The sequence below is a fragment of the Schistocerca cancellata genome, chromosome 2, assembly GCF_023864275.1.
Source record: "Schistocerca cancellata isolate TAMUIC-IGC-003103 chromosome 2, iqSchCanc2.1, whole genome shotgun sequence".
NCBI classification, from domain to species: domain Eukaryota; kingdom Metazoa; phylum Arthropoda; class Insecta; order Orthoptera; family Acrididae; genus Schistocerca; species Schistocerca cancellata.
The window spans coordinates 899,526,413-899,539,080 of NC_064627.1; positions in this window are offsets into that span (position 1 = coordinate 899,526,413).

Below are 12,668 nucleotides of genomic sequence, written 5' to 3' on the forward strand. Positions count from 1 at the left end.
TGTGAGCACGCTTGTAGCGCCCCACTCACGATTCCAATCTCGTAACAATACTTCTGTTGCCGCAGGACAGCGGACACCAGTCTGGGAAGCTGAAATTACTAGAAACGTCGCAGCGAATCCGAGGCATCTCCCAGCACGGAGGCAAAAAAGCTAGCCATAGCATTTCGTTCCATCTGCTAGGTCTCATACAGTCTCACGGTTGCGTATCACGTAGGAACATTTTATAAGAGATGCAATACAACGCCACTAGCAGAACACTTACCTTTCTTTTTTCCTCGAGACGCTGTTTGCAGTTGCAGGGAACACAATCGTTCGAATTATCCGGTTTTTTTATTTAATTTCATTTCTACGGACTTACTTTTTTGCCACGTAGATAATAATAAATATTAACAGTCTTTTGCAACTGAGTTGTTATCACTGTTTTCAGCCAAACACATTGCACTAATTCGTATTTGGCATGATCAAGAGTCTATACAAAATTAGATAAAATTTGACATGATGTACAATGGACGGATATTTTTGAATTATGGTACGCTACTGTTTACGCATTTGGCAATGGACTGTGCGCTGACGTTACAATCGTGTACTGAAAAAAAAATTAAACGCTTTCAACTACGGCAAGCCAGCCGGAGTGACCAAGCGGTTCTAGGCGCTACAGTCTGGAACCGCGCGACAACTCCGGTCGCAGGTTCGAATCCTGCCTCGGGCATGGATGTGTGTGATGTCCTTAGGTTAGTTAGGTATAAGTAGTTCTAAGTTCTAGGGGACTGATGACGTCAGTAGTTAAGTTGCATATTGCTCAGAGCCACAACTACGGCGAGATGAAGTACCTCAAAATTTCATTTTGACTTGGATCCCAAACACTATAAGGTGAAATATGATTAACAGAAAACAATAATAGACATTCGGTTGTAAAAAACACATAAAAATATTTCTTATACGAGGGGCAACACATTTATTTCTGAAATCAGTTTGGTTCTGTTCGGGATTCCAATACACTATATTACTCCCCACATTTTGTCTTTTTTCCCATTCTTTTAGTTACAGAATCCTGGTTTTTTTTAACATTATCTCCATTCAAGAGGACGGCCTTACGCCAACTTGCTGGGAAGGCCTGTATGCCTGCCTGGTACTGCTCTACTGGTCGACATCGGAAGCGACGGCTTGCTGCATCGATAAAGTCCCCATTATCCGCGTACTGCCTCTCGCAGAGTGCATCCTTCATTGGGCCAATCAGATGGAAGTCGGAAGGTGCGACATCCAGGCTGTTGGGTGGATGATGAAGAACAGTCCAAAGAAGTTTTGTGAGCTCCACTCGGGTGTCCAGACTTGCGTGAGGTCTTGCATTGTCGTAGAGAAGGAGAAGCTCGTTACCATTTTTGTGGCGACGAACGCGCTGAAGTAGTTTCTCCAATTTCCTGAGGGTGGCACAGTACACTTCACAGTAGATCGTTGCACCACGAGGGAGGACATCAAACAGAATGACCCCTCCAGAATAGCACAAGATTGACTTTACCGGCTGAGGACGCAGCTTTGAAAATTTTCTTCGAGGGAGAATTTTTGCAGCGCCACTCCATGAATTGCAAAAAGTGGTTCAAATGACTCTGAGCACTATGGGACTTAACTTCTGAGGTCATCAGTCCCCTAGAACTTAGAACTACTTTAACGTAACCAACCTAGGGACATCACACACATCCATGCCCAAGGCAGGATTCGAACCTGCGGCCGCAGCGGTCGCGCGGTTCCAGACTGTAGCGCCTAGAACCGCTCGGCCACAGTAACTGGCAACGCAATATCGTTACGAACGCTATATAGAAGGCAATATACAGGGCTATTACAAATGATTGAAGCGATTTCATAAATTCACTGTAGCTCCATTCATTGACATATGGTCACGACACAGTACAGATACGTAGAAAAACTCATTAAGTTTTGTTCGGCTGAAGCCGCACTTCAGGTTTCTGCCGCCAGAGCGCTCGAGAGCGCAGTGAGACAAAATGGCGACAGGAGCCGAGAAAGCGTATGTCGTGCTTGAAATGCACTCACATCAGTCAGTCATAACAGTGCAACGACATTTCAGGACGAAGTTCAACAAAGATCCACCAACTGCTAACTCCATTCGGCGATGGTATGCGCAGTTTAAATCTTCTGGATGCCTCTGTAAGGGGAAATCAACGGGTCGGCCTGCAGTGAGCGAAGAAACGGTTGAACGCGTGCGGGCAAGTTTCACGCATAGCCCGCGGAAGGCGACGAATAAAGCAAGCAGGGAGCTAAACGTACCACAGCTGACGGTTTGGAAAATCTTACGGAAAAGGCTAAAGCAGAAGCCTTACCGTTTACAATTGCTACAAGCCCTGACACCCGATGACAAAGTCAAACGCTTTGAATTTTCGGCGTGGTTGCAACAGCTCATGGAAGAGGATGCGTTCAGTGCGAAACTTGTTTTCAGTGATGAAGCAACATTTTTTTCTTAATGGTGAAGTGAACAGACACAATGTGCGAATCTGGGCGGTAGAGAATCCTCACGCATTCGTGCAGCAAATTCGCAATTCACCAAAAGTTAACGTGTTTTGTGCAATCTCACGGTTTAAAGTTTACGGCCCCTTTTTCTTCTGCGAAAAAAAACGTTACAGGACACGTGTATCTGGACATGCTAGAAAATTGGCTCATGCCACAACTGGAGACCGACAGCGCCGACTTCATCTTTCAACAGGATGGTGCTCCACCGCACTTCCATCATGATGTTCGGCAGTTCTTAAACAGGAGATTGGAAAACCGATGGATCGGTCGTGGTGGAGATCATGATCAGCAATTCATGTCATGGCCTCCACGCTCTCCCGACTTAACCCCATGCGATTTCTTTCTGTGGGGTTATGTGAAAGATTCAGTGTTTAAACCTCCTCTACCAAGAAACGTGCCAGAACTGCGAGCTCGCATCAACGATGCTTTCGAACTCATTGATGGGGACATGCTGCGCGGAGTGTGGGAGGAACTTGATTATCGGCTTGATGTCTGCCGAATCACTAAAGGGGCGCATATCGAACATTTGTGAATGCCTAAAAAAACTTTTTGAGTTTTTGTATGTGTGTGCAAAGCATTGTGAAAATATCTCAAATAATAAAGTTATCGGAACCTCATAAAACTATAGTGGCTGCAGCAGGAATATTCTACGATGCCCCACAACAAAAGGTGCATTTTTTTAACTGAAGCTGCCAGAAAGAAAAAATGTGTTGCATCACTTATTGTGGAATGGCTTCAAATATTAACATTATTATCCTTTATAATATTCATAAGGTTTGTAGATAATAAAAATATTAGAACACGTTCAGTTAATAGATTTTGGTCAGGTTCTGCCTTGCGCAAACACACTTTCTTTCTTCTTTTTACATATACATATTTCACAGAAGTTACATAGACGTTTCGCCTAGTTTATAGGAGATGTAGTCGCTCACGCGTTACTGTTTACAAAGTCATTGATAATATAGAAATCACTACTGGAGCCAAGGAGAAAAATAAAGTGAAGGTGAAAGGCACTGCCTCGCATGCTGTACTTGATAGTCCCTGTCTTTTTGCAGGCGGCATTTTGAATTTTTCTCTGGTAATGGATGATAAACTTAATCATGGTTCTGGGTGGCTTACTGTGGCTATAGTTCGCTGTAGAGGTATTGGGAGTATTGGTGGCCTGACCGTGATGTCATTACTTCCCGCACGTTTAATGTTGGTGAAGTTTTTAATAAAGATATTTGTAGATCTTATTTTTATTGTACGATGCCCTTTGTAATGGGGACCGGTGGACGTAGCAAGGTGGAACAAGCTGAAGCTGTTTATGTTTGGAGTAAAGGAGTTGGTGTTTGTGAAGCTGTAAAATTGTTGATGATTTGATTGTATAAAGAACCATGATTCAAAAAAAAAAAAAAAAAAAAAAAAGACTTGCACATTGGCCTTGCCGCAATCCGAGAAGCAATACTTGTTGTTATAGCTCTCAGGGGCACTTTGGAATGCTCTCTGAGTGAGCACCTCTGTGTATCGGTATGACAGGCAGCTCAATTGCGTACTGCTACACAGGGCTATCTGTCGTAGCTTGTTTATGCGGGCTGCCTATGTACGCTTTATTTTACTTTAGTTTTATTTTTTAAGGTGTCCTACTGGTAAATTATTCAGAACAGAGTACACAGGCGAATGAACTTTTTAAAAAATTATTCAAAATAGAGTACACAGGTAAACGAACGTTGTTTAAATGACGATTTCTATTACATCTACACGTGAAGATGGAGAAATAGATGGATAAAAGCTAAACTCCGCCCGAACAGGCCATGAAGGTCCAACGGTACCGACCGGCCGCCGTATCATCCTCAGACCACAGGTATCACTGGATGCGGCTATGGAGCGGCAAGCGGCATGTGGTCATCACACCATTCTACCGGCCGCATGTCTGTTTACGAGTCCGCAGTCGCTACTTCGCAATCAAGTAGTTCCTCAGTTTGCCTCGCAAAAGCTGAGTGCACCCCGTTTTGCCAACAGCGATCAGCAGACCAGAAGGTCTTCTATCCAGGCGCTAGCCCCGCCCGACAGCCGTCAAGTTCGGTCATCTGACGGGAACCGGTGTAACCACAGCGGCAGAAACGGATGGATGCATTATCCAAATACAGTTCCGTAACAAGTGCGACCAAAAAGATAGTAATGCCAGTAATAATAAAAGTCGTGTGACTAGGGCCTCCCGTCGGGTAGACCGTTCGCCGGGTGCAAGTCTTATTTGACCCCACTTCGGGGACTTAAGCGTCGATGGAGATGAAATGATGATGATTAGGACAGCACCCAGTCCCTGAGCGGAGAAAATCTCCGACCCAGCCGGGAATCGAACCCGGGCCCTTAGGATTGACATTCTGTCGCGCCGACCACTCAGCTACCGGAGGCGGACAGTAATGCCAGTGAGCAGGGAAGGACGAACAGGAAACAGCAGGCTGGGGGATTATCCCTTGGAAAAAATGGAGAACTTTGCATACCTTGAAAGTTTAATTTTTAGACGCGTTCTAGATATTAAAGAGGTTGGAAAATAGTGTTCAAGTGAGTTCATGCTTCTGCCAAAATGTTAGACCGTTTCTATGGGATCCCAAGAAGCCAAGAAAAGCAGAATTTACAGCTACTGCAAACCAGTCGTAATATACACTGCCTGCCAAAAAGAACTGAACTTCCAGCATGCTGGAGTAGCTGTGAGTGAGCAGCTTCTGTTAATAAGTCATCAGTACAACGAAAAACCAGTCCAGAGTTGCAAATTTTACTTTTTTTATTCGCTCGATGACTAGTTTCGGGCCGAGACACATTTTCCAATCATCGTAACATAAAAATGGTGTTTCCTATGGTGTGAAAATCATGTCAAAACAGTTACAGCGGATACACGTAACCATTCGTTCCACATTTTTGACATGGTTTTCACATCTTCGGAAATACCATTTCTAACTATGTTACGATGATTTGAAAATGGTTCTAGGCACGAAGCCAGTTGTCGAGTGAATAATAAAGGTAAAAGTCTGCAACTTTGGACTGGTTTTTCGTTGTACTGAAAAATAACTGGAGCACACTGTAGACAGGGTCGGCTGTCAATGTAACACTGTCGGTGTGTTTGTAAATGATTGGAGCTGCAGTTCTCTGTGAAAGAATGGCCACAGGAGCCAAATTCGTGCTTTTTCCCGTTTAATGTTATTTCTATGTCTGGTAGCGTGTGCAAATGGCATGAACAGCGTTATATGTTGAATTGTGAAGGACACGGAGATGCCGCGTGCTCGTGTGAGTCAGCGTTATCAGCACTGACAGAGTTTGAAAGGGCCTTCATTCCGAGTATTCATTTGGTGGGCTGGTCGAGTCGTGCAATATCCATTGTTATAGGGCTTTCAGTTGTGACACTGGTCTGATGTTGGGCAGTACGGGAGCCTGATGCCGAGCATACTCGTCGTCAAGTTACCGATCGATCACGTCTGAACACTACAAGAGAGGATCGCTGTATTGCGCACCAAGTGCATAGTAACCCCTTCACATCTGCGCCTGCGTCCGAGCGCAATTAATTGGTTCCCTGCAACGTTCTGGGTGTCCCGCACCACTAGCAGCAGCCCCGCTAAGTAATTACCGTCTCAAGCGCAGACTGCCGTTAACACAACAACACGGCTACGTTTGGCGTGGTGCCGTGATCGGGAAGCACGGACAGCTCATAAATCACGCAGCAATCTGCTCAGTGGTAACCATCGGCGGCGAGCGTGGTGGCGACCTAGTGAGAGATCCCAGTCTATCATTGTTTTGGAGAGGCACGGCGATGCTTCTCGCGGCGTCTTAGAATGGGGAACCATCTGATATGACTTCTGGTCACAATTGGTAGTGACCGAAAATTCTGACGCCAAAACAGTACGTCACGGACATCCTGCACACCCATATGTTACCTGCCATTCAACAGTATCGTGTCCGCAGGTCGTGGTCTCGTGGCTGCCTCTGGACCACGGGGTCCTGGGCTCGATTCCCAGTCGGGTTGGGGATTTTCTCTGCCCAGGGACTGGGTTTTTGTGTTGTCCTCATCATTTCATCATCCTCACCATCATCATCATTCGTGACAGTGGCTCAGTTGGGCTGTGGAAAAATTGGGACTTTGTACGGGCGCTGATGACCGCGCAGTTGAGCGCTCACAGACCAAACATCATCATCAACAGTCTTTTAATGGCATTTTTCTGCAGGACAACGCTCGTCCACACATAGCATAAGTACTGTCTGCACGATATTGAGGTACTCCCGTGGTCCCCAGTAGAACATGTGTCAGACGAGCTCGTACCACTGCTCCATTCCTTCAGAGAAGTCGACTGCAATCGATCTCTCTGAACGGATGACCGGAACGCCACTTTTTCCCACGTAAGAAATCTGGTAGCTAGCGCAGGTGATGAAATATTTGCTGCCTATCAGAAATGGCAAAAATGTTGCGTAAACGTGACTCGGCACTTCAATTTCTTCTCCGATACGACGTTCATCCGCAAAGAAAATTCGTTTGCGAACTGAGTGTGCAACCGTTAAACCGCAACACGATGCAGCGCGTTGGAATCCAGTGATTTGCTTGGGTGAGGTGAACGGTGAGAAATGAGACTACCACTAGGCAGCTTAGAACAGTCAGGACAGGGCACCACTTGCACGTTGAAGAATTCTACGTCTAAACATCAGAAGCCGCTTACGGTGTATGGTGGAGGACACTATTGCCCTTTCTGAGAATTCTGTGCAAAATAACGCTGATGGCTTCGTCAAGACCGGCTTTTAGCTATCTAACAGTGCATATGAGTTATGACTCCGGTATTAATGCCCTGAAAATGTTCCCTTTTTGTACATTTGACCCGAAAATGAACAAACAACGCCATATGGCTTCTGTTGATAAAGAAAGTGTTAGCGAGCGAACTTTCATAGCGCAACGGAATAAGGGGCCTTTAACATGTGTTCAAGTAAGACAAATTTACAACCAAGTTCTTCAATCGTCGTAATACAACCCTATGTAATACTATCTGTGTCTTTTATTGTGCCATGCTGATGAGACTGCCTTTGTATGGCCTACTGCCTAATGACAAAAGAGTGAACTGCTAAAATGTAATGTCTCGAAATCTTCATGGCTGCAACATGTTGTCTCGAAGTTCTCTGCAACTCACGACTTACCTTAAGTGGGCTGAAAATCGTCTAGAAAACCAGTAAACATTTCATGTGTGGAAAGCAACATATAGTGGCATATCATCCACAACCACAAATAACTTAATGTAGAAAGTTATTTCCATCGAGAATTTACGACTGTGAATATTATGGTTATCGTTATTTTATTCTGGGTAAATAAATAACTACACCAAGTTCTCTATGGTTGCAGACAACATACTGTGAAAGACAAACAGCTGTAACGCTAAATTTAAAAAAATAACCGCAAGAAACATAGCGTGTGGTAATAAGGTGCACCTAATGAATCTTATCTGTTTCTCAAATTCGCCAATACTTTCTCAAAACTCGAATTTCTATATGTACGGATAATAAAGAGCAATTTTCCTGTTATTTAATAGAAAGAAAATAAGAGAAATCACTGATGATTCTCTCTTCTGCGAAACTTGTCTGGGTAAAGAGAAGAAAAAAATTGTTTGCTCAAGATAAAAAAAATGGTTCTGAGCATTAACATCTGAGGTCATCAATCCCCTAGAACTCAGAACTACTTAAACCTAACTAACCTAAGGACAGCACACACATCCATGCCCGAGGCAGAATTCGAACCTGCGATCGTAGCGGTCGCGCGGTTCCAGACTGAAGCGCCTGGAACCGCTCGGCCACTCCGCCCGGCCTGCTCAAGATAGATTCCATCCATAAACAAAGGAACCAGGAAAGCAATAATATCACTACGAATGATCGTAGATAGAACAAGTGAGATGAACAGGAAAACTAATGCCGCGTTAATTCACCTAAGGAAAGCAGCTTTTCGTAGAGTGGCCTGGAAGATTCTATTTGGAAAATTGAATAAAACTGGAATAGACTGGAGAAATAAAAGATTGATTCTCAATCCACCTAAGAACCAGAGCACAACAATAGATGTAGATGCCACTGATACGGAGGCTTTAAAAGTGCAGTTTTCAAAAGGACATGAACTATATTTCAAAAACTTTGTCTGACTTATTGGATAACCACAAGATGAAAATAAACACAATCAACAGACAAATCGGAGAAGTAATGGCAAACATTAAGATAGGAAATAAAATAATAATGCAAATAAACGAAGTTTCGTACTTGGGAACTGCAATAACAGATGACAACGGAAGTACATATTAACAGATGGATTGCAATGAATAAACAAGCTCTCAGAAATAATATTCGTTACCAAATACACACCTTAATATAGAATTAAGAAAGAGATTCATCAGTCTATTTATTTGATGTATTTGTACCTTTGGTTGTGAAGCGTGAGCTCTGGGGATACAAGAAAAGATAAAAATAGATGCACTAAAGATGTGAATGTGGAGTAGATACACGAAAACATCCTGGGCTGAGAGAAAATCTAATAAACAGACACTAAAAGAAATTAAATGGATATTGACTAACACGATATAGATAAGAAAAATTCAATTGACTGCACACGTAATTCGACACATCAGCTTCATAACCCACGTCTTAGAAGTAAAAATACTGGGAAAAAATGAGGAAGCTAAGCAAGTCTAGAACTGTCATATCACAATGTGTTATTAGTGAAAAGAATTGCAATAACAACAACTACACGCTAAAGATGGCGAGAAACAGATGGATGGCTCCATCAACAATGCGTTCCCTTTAGTGTCTGATGACGATGAATACCCAATGACGGAGTCTGTAGTAGCAAACACAGTTTCTTTGGTCCCAACTTTAAAATATATATATATATATGTATAAGCCTATAAATCTGAGTGGGGAGTACGACTGTAGAAATCGATTACTCCTCCGAGAAGCGAAATCTTTTCGTGTTAAATTAACTTTGTTTCTCGTAAAAAGAAAAAAAAGCAGTGTATAAAATTATACAGTATTTCCTCTGCACCACAGCAATACCTCGTGTTAACGATTAACTTTTTCACTGTTTACTTTGCGGAATAGACGTTTGAGAGTGAAATTTGTTATTTTATTTACGTATCATTCGTTTTTGCTAGAAGTTTCAGAGTCGTAGTCCTCTGCCATAAGCGAGGTCACCTGGCTGGTATCCTGCATCACAGTGCGCCCTCCCCCCCCCCCCTTACTGCCGGCCGAAGTGGCCGAGCGGTTCTCGGCGCTACAGTCTGGAACCGCTCGACCGCTACGGTCGCAGGTTCGAATCCTGCTTCGGACATGGATGTGTGTGATGTCCTTAGGTTAGTTAGGTTTAAGTAGTTCTAAGTTCTAGGGGACTGATGACCTCAGCAGTTAAGTCCCATAGTCCTCAGAGCCATTTGTACCTCCCCTCCCCCCCCCCCTCCCACTCTCCTCTTTTCTCCTCTCTCTTCTCTTTCCATCCCGACCTCTTCTCCTGCGGTAACCTTTTCTTATCAGTGTATCACTCCGATGTCCTCAGTTATTTGTTACATATGTTCCAATCTCTATCTTCCCGTACAGTTCTTTTTTACAATGTACAGCTCCTTCTAGTACTGCGGAAGTTGTTCCCTGATGCCTTAACATGTCCTTCTTCTTGTCACTGTTTTCCACATGTTTCCTTCCTCGCCGATTGTGCGCAGTACCTCCACATTTCTTATCACTCAACATATCTTTCAGCATCCTTACGTAGTACAACATTCTAAAAGCTTCTACTGTTCTCTTTCATGTTTACCCACAGTCCATGATACCCTACCGTATAATGATGGGCTGCAAACGTATTTCCTCAGAAATTTCTTTCACAAATGAAGGACAATATTTTATACTAGTAGACATCTTTACGCTAGCAATGCCCTCTTTGCCTGTGGTAGTCTGCTTTCTCCCATCTTAATTCTCCTGTTACATGTTATTGTACTTCCGAGGTAGCAAACTGCCTTCGCTTCCTTTAGTAACATTTTGTCTACAGCTACCTCTGCATGGCTACTCTACAATTCACACTTAAGTGCCTGGCAGAGGGTTCATAGAACGACGGTCACGCTATTTCTCTATCGTTCCACTCTCGAAGAGCGCGCGGGAAAATCGAACATTTAAATCTTTCCGTGTAAGCTTTGAGTTCTCTCATTATTTTGCGATGATCATTTCTCCCTATGTAGGTGGGCGTTAACAGAATATTTTGGCAATCGGAGTAGAGAGCAGGTGACTGAAATTTCGTGAGAATATCTACCACAACGAAAAACCCCATTGTTTTAACGATTTGCGTTTCATATACGTGACATCCTCTTCCGTATTTCGCGATAGTGTAAAACGAGCTTTGAACTTACCCGATTTCCTTTGTCATTCCTATCTTTTAAGGATACCATACAGCACAGCAATACCAGAGGATGCACAACTGTACTGCAGACAGTAGCTTTAGTTTACTTGTTGGATCTACTGGCAATATTTTCGGTGTGATCGTTGCAGTTTAAGTTGTCCGTTATTTGTTACCCACAGGTATTTAGTTGAACTGACATACATTAGGTATCTGTGATTTATCGTGTAACCTAAATTTAAAGGATTGCTTTTAGTACTCGTGTGGATGACCTCACACTTCTCTGCAACTCGTTTTGATTTACTCATGACTATGCGAGACACCAAATGTCACCATCATCTGCAAACAATTTAAGAGAGCTTCGCAGATTGTCTCGTAAGTTTTTTATATAGATTAGGAACCGCAGAGGTCCCACAATAATTTATTGGGTAACGCCAGATATCAGTTTTGTTTTACTTGATGACTCTCAGGAAATCACGAATCCAGTTGCACAACTGAGATGGTACTGTGTAGGCACGCACTTAGATTTGAAGCCGCTTATGAGGTACGATATCATAAGCCTACTCTAAATCTGGATATATGGAATCTATTTTGGATCCTCTGACGATATGACTCATTGATTCATGAGAATAAAGAGATAGTTGTGTTGCCTACAAGCGATGTTCACTGAATCGGTGCTGACTACGTGTAAATAGATCGTTTTCTTTGACGTAATTCTGGAACCGCGGGACTGCTACGGTCGCAGGTTCGAATCCTGCCTCGGGCATGGGTGTGTGTGTGATGTCCTTAGGTTAGTTAGGTTTAAGTAGTTCTAAGTTCTAGGGGACTTATGACCTAAGATGTTGAGTCCCATAGTGCTCAGAGCCACTTTTGAACTTTGACGTAATTCATAATTTTCGAAGCAGCATACGCTCCAAAATCCTACCGGAGACCGAAGTCAGTGATATGAGACTGTAAATCAGCAGATTACTCCCATTTCCTTTGTTGATATTCGTGTGACATGTGAAACTTTCCAGTCTTTATGTACTGATCTGTCGTGGAGCGAGATGTGTATGGTTTCTAAGTACGGAGCTATTGTATCAACATACTCTGAAACAATCCAAATTGGTATACAGGGTGTTACAAAAAGGTACGGCCAAACTTTCAGGAAACATTCCTCACACACAAAGAAAGAAAATATGTTATGTGGACATGTGTCCGGAAACGCTTACTTTCCATGTTTGAGCTCATTTTATTACTTCTCTTCAAATCACATTAATCATGGAATGGAAACACACAGCAACAGAACGTACCAGCGTGACTTCAAACACTTTGTTACAGGAAATGTTCAAAATGTCCTCCGTTAGCGAGGATACATGCATCCACCCTCCGTCGTATGGAATCCCTGATGCGCTGATGCAGCCCTGGAGAATGGCGTATTGTATCACAGCCGTCCACAATACGAGCACGAAGAGTCTCTACATTTGGTACTGGGGTTGCGTAGACAAGAGCTTTCAAATGCCCCCATAAATGAAAGTCAAGAGGGTTGAGGTCAGGAGAGCGTGGAGACCATGGAATTGGTCCGCCTCTACCAATCCATCGGTCACCGAACCTGTTGTTGAGAAGCGTACGAACACTTCGACTGAAATGTGCAGGGGCTCCATCGTGCAAGAACCATATGTTGTGTCGTACTTGTAAAGGCACATGTTCTAGCAGCACAGGTAGAGTATCCCGTATGAAATCATGATAACGTGCTCCATTGAGCGTAGGTGGAAGAACATATCCAATCAAGACATCACCTACAATG